The following is a 4,785-nucleotide window of genomic DNA, read 5'->3' on the forward strand; positions in this document are numbered from 1 at the left end:
TAGGACAGGGAGGGTGTTAGTAAAAGATGGGTGATTCTTTGCTTACCTTTAAGTTGTTTATGAATTTCAGGACAACCCGTTGGCTATTCTCTTCCCTGGCTCTGCATATCTATCTATCTATCTATCTATATTATATATATATACACATAGTTTTTCATTTTTGTTTTGTGAGAGTGGTGGTTTAGGTGTTAAGGGTTTGGTTGGTATTTGTAGAAAATTTCTGTAATGATCTGCACAGTAGATAAAAAGTTGAGGTCAAAGACAATTCCTTCGTCTGTTCTGGGAGAGAAGTGTGTATGTTTGAAAAAAAGGTTTGTTCTGGCTCACTCTTCTTTCATCCAGACACATAATAAATAAATTAGAAGGGGGTCTCCCGGCCACCCCCGAAACCGTGAGAGACAAAAGAGATTGCCTTACATTCCTGCTCTCAGGTGCCGGTCTGAGTGACGAGAACGTTCAGGTACCTTCGGGAGAGAAGGAAAAGGTGCTCGGGTCTTGCAGGGGGGGGGAAACGCCAGGGGTTGGTGGGAAGTGAGGGGCTTCCGGTTCCCGGGAAGCGGAGTCCCGGGCCGGCCGCGGGCCGCGGGCCGCGCAGGGAACGCGGGCCTTTGCGTTCCCTGCCGCTCGTGACCAGCGCGGCCGCCGCAGTCCCGACGCCGTAGCCGGACGTGGAGTCCAGGGGGCGCTGTGGCCCAGCGGCGCGGGCGGCAGGAGCGGCCACCCCGACGCTGGAGGCTTCGCCGAGGATCCCCGCCTGCCGCACCTCTGTCGTCCCGCCGCAGCCTTGCGCCCCCGGCCCGGCTCGGCGGCGCTCCTCCGGGATCCGCGTGGCTGCTGCGGCCCGGGCGCCGATGCGGCTGGGTGGGCGCCGGGCCTCAGCAGCAGTAGCAGCCGAAGCCGCAGCGACCGCAGCTCCTACAGTAGTGGGAGGTTTCGCGGTGGCGCCTGGGGCCGCGTCGGTGCCCTCCGGAGGAGGCTTTCGGCTCAGGGACGACCCCCCTGGCCATGCTGAAGCGGAGGCTGCTGCTGCTCGAGGTGAGTGTGGCGCGGCGCGGTCCGGGGCTCGTCGCCTCTTGGGGCCCTGGCGGCAGCCCTCGGGCCGGGCGGACGGGGCGTTCTGCCACTGCGGCCGCCTCCCCCACCCCGCGGTCCTGGGGCCTCAGCCCTTCCTCCCCGCGTCCCCCGGGAGGCTGAAGGCCGTGGGGGGCAACTAGGCCCCGCGCCGTTGGGAAGCCCTCGCCCTGGCCCCGGTTCCGGCGCAGCCCGGTGTGTGGAGCTGGGGACCGGCAGGAGCACGGCCGCCTTTTGGATTTGCACGGGCCCGGGCCGAGCGCAGCAGCCTCTTAGCCCGGGCCCTGTACGTACATCCCCGAGGGAGGCAGATGACGCCTGTTTGCAAACAGCTTTGGCTTCCCCGCGTCCCATTCCGAGTCCCGCAGAATCCCGGTGGGGGGGAAGGGGGAGGGGAGGAAGGCCAGGGTGAGAATTGGGGTGCAGAGAGTGCGGGACCAAGAGAGCCCCCGGTACTCCTGGAGTGTCATTCGTGGATCTGACTTGTTCGAGAACAACCTTTTGCGTCTTGGGGTGAAATTTCATCACCTGCTGGTGGCTCATCTCTGCCTCATATTTAATCTTTCCTTTAAGCGTGGTCTGCCTTGAAAGCCCCATTGCATCTTTGCGATGCTGTTTTCTAGATAAACACTCATAGTTATAAAAATGTCTTTTACACAGGTCTGCACCCCCCCCCCACACACACACACTCCAGAGGAAATATTTTAATGCTTCAGTGTTCGGTACAAAGATGTTCCACTTAAAGAGATCCAGAGAATGGTTGGCAAAAGGATTTTAAGTCCTCTTTAAGTGCCAGCTACCTTAATAAGTACCTGAAGGAAATGGGATACTTACTAAATTTTAGAAATAAAATGATTTGTTCTGATGTTAGTGTTGAAAAATGTTAGGGATTACAGTTTGATACGGTAAGTCAGATATTTATGTTTTTGAGAAATGCAATTACAGGTTATTCTTGTTTTCCTGTTATGTGTGTGAAAGTTTGAAGACTTATAGGTACTTGCAAAACTTTTGTAATCGTGAAAAAATGTGCTTATTGTGGAAAATTTGGGAAGTATAAAAACGTACCGTGTTGGGTCTTAATAGTAATAGGAGAAATCATCCATACTCTCACAGATTGTAAACGGTACAGGTTTATAATGAGCTTGTACAGTGATTTTAAAAATTATTATTTCTGTATATTAGATTTAAAATTATCTGACTGTTCTATTTTACATTGTCATTTGTATAGGACTTATAAAAATGTGTTACTAAATTACATTGGAACCATAGCTGAATTCATCAATTAAAACAGAAGAATATGGGTACCTACTTAAAAGATCCCTGACTTAACAGACTATGCAGCCTGCGGCTCCATCTAGGGAGAAATTTGGTCATGGTACGTTTCTGTTTTGAAGACCTACTGTGTTAGATGCTGTAGCCTTGCATTGTTTTTGTCAGATTTTAAGTATTCCTAATTGTTAAAAATTGACTTGATTACCAGTTATTTTGGTAGATTAATTTAGGTTTTTAAAAGTCTGATTCAGAGGCCGGGTGCGGTGGCTCAAGCCTGTAATCCCAGCACTGTGGGAGGCCGAGGCGGGTGGATCACGAGGTTAAGAGATCGAGACCATCCTGGTCAACATGGTGAAACCCCATCTCTACTAAAAATACGAAAAATTAGCTGGGCATGGTGGCGCGTGCCTGTAATCCCAGCGACTCAGGAGGCTGGGGCAGGAGAATTGCCTGAACCCGGGAGGCGGAGGTTGCGGTGAGCCGAGATCGCGCCAAGGCCTACTGGGGAGGCTGAATGGGGAGGACCCCTTGAGCCTAGGAGTTCCAGTCCAGCCTGGGCAACGTAAGCAAGATACCCCTCTCCAAGGCAGGTGGATCACGAGGCCAGCCTGGCCAATATGGTGAAACCCTGTCTCTACTGAAAATACAAAAATTAGCTGAGCCTAGTGGCGCACACCTGTAGTCCCAGGTGGCTGAGGCAGGAGAACTGCTTGAACCTGGGAGGTGGTGGTTGCAGTGAGCCAAGATTGAGCCACTGACTCTAGCCTGGGCAATAGGGCAAGACTCCGTCTCAAAAAAAAAAAAAAAAAAAAAAAAAAAAAAAAAAAAAAAAAAATTGAATACAGTTCTCAGTGTGTCCCTAAAGACCACCAACATTAGAATCAGTTGAGAGTGCTTGGTATGTATGTATATATACATATATACACACACACACACACACACACTCACATATATATATATAAAACATAGATATTATATGTAATGTATAAAAATATGCAGATTCTTGGTCCCTTGAGTAGAAATTCTGGGGATGATGATGGCCCAAATAACTTTATTTTTATTAATCTCCCTGAGTCTTAGACCTACTAAAGTTTGAGAATCACTGCTACAGTAAGTTTAAAGTTAACCTTGCTGAGCCAAAGGAAGGTGTTTATTTTCTACAAAAACTATAAATCTTAAGTGGCAATACAGTTTTTTTTCTTCCTTGCAGCTCCAGCTTAAAGGACCTCATTTCTGGTAGTAACAGATAATAGTGTTATAATGTTAGAAAGAAAAATGATATTTTGAGGGATGGCTTATCTAATCAGCAACCATTTATTGGGAGCCTCCTGTGATAGCTATGGTGTTATAGAAGAGTACCTGGCCATTTACCTTGGCATTTAATGGACACCAATGTCATTGTAAAATGCATATATGTCAGTTATTATGCTTACCTTGCAAGGCTTTTAGGATAAATACATCTGAAAAGGTATAACAGTCTTTTAAAGATTTTTATACAGTTTTGACTGTTAAGTGCCAGGTCCTGTTGTAGGTATTCTGGGAAACACAAAAATGACCAAGGGCTCTGCTAAACTTGTGCTGTGGAAGCAGGATACCTATAATTAACTGTTACAAGGCAGGGTCAGACAGGACAAGTGTTGTAATTGAGTGGAATGCGCTAAATCTCTGTTTAAGTCTTCTGTGTCTCATCTTGCCCTTTGAGAACATTGATAATGATTTTTATATATTATTCCTTTCTCTTCCAATTCCTGATTCAGAGTTTTCTTTAAAGAAGAATTGTTTATATTGCCTGGTGATAGTTTCATATTAACTCATGTAGAAAGGCAGAGTGAGTAGAGATGATACCATTCCTTCCTCTGTTGCTGAGCTACCAGTGTTCATTCCATTCAGTAAACTTTTATTTGGCACCTTGTAAACGTGCTAGCCATAGACTGGTTGCAAGGCACAAAGCCTGTTTAAAAGATAATTGCCTGGATTTTAGCTTAAGTTCTTATGTTCCTAAAGGGATGGTGTATATATGTGGTTTTATGGTTGTTAATTGCATAATGTGGTGCAGAGTATGGAGTCAGATGTCAGCAGGAATCCTTACTACGCCTCTTAAAGCAATGTGACATTTAGATTCTGAATTTATTATGTACCATTGGAATAACAGTACCCCTCCCAGCAAAAATCGGACATTGAAATTAATGCTGTTGTGAAGAACAGGTTCCATGAGATAAAAGTAACCAAAAGCAATTAGCTCAGTGTTTGTCATGCAGAAGGTGCTCAATAAATGTACATTTCTTTCCTCTTTTTGTGAAAAACAAAAATCAGACATTGAAATGTCTGTGTGGGGCCGGGCGCGGTGGCTCACACCTGTAATCCCAGCACTTTGGGAGGCCGAGGCGGGTGGATCACGAGGTCAAGAGATCGAGACCATCCTGGTCAACATGGTGAAACCCC

General features: G+C 47.2%; 1 protein-coding gene across 1 annotated transcript in view; it reads left to right on the forward strand.

Annotated features, from left to right (window-relative positions):
• Positions 1-631: 631 nt before the first annotated feature.
• The window catches only part of ZFYVE9 (zinc finger FYVE-type containing 9), a 217,410-nt gene continuing 213,256 nt past the window's right edge, over positions 632-4,785 (forward strand). The window contains exon 1 of the mRNA XM_037745790.1: positions 632-1,035. The gene's annotated coding sequence lies outside the window, so the exon portion shown is untranslated. The remainder of the gene's footprint in view (positions 1,036-4,785) is intronic.

This window comes from Cebus imitator, unplaced genomic scaffold, assembly GCF_001604975.1.
Source record: "Cebus imitator isolate Cc_AM_T3 unplaced genomic scaffold, Cebus_imitator-1.0 Scaffold214, whole genome shotgun sequence".
Classification (NCBI taxonomy): domain Eukaryota; kingdom Metazoa; phylum Chordata; class Mammalia; order Primates; family Cebidae; genus Cebus; species Cebus imitator.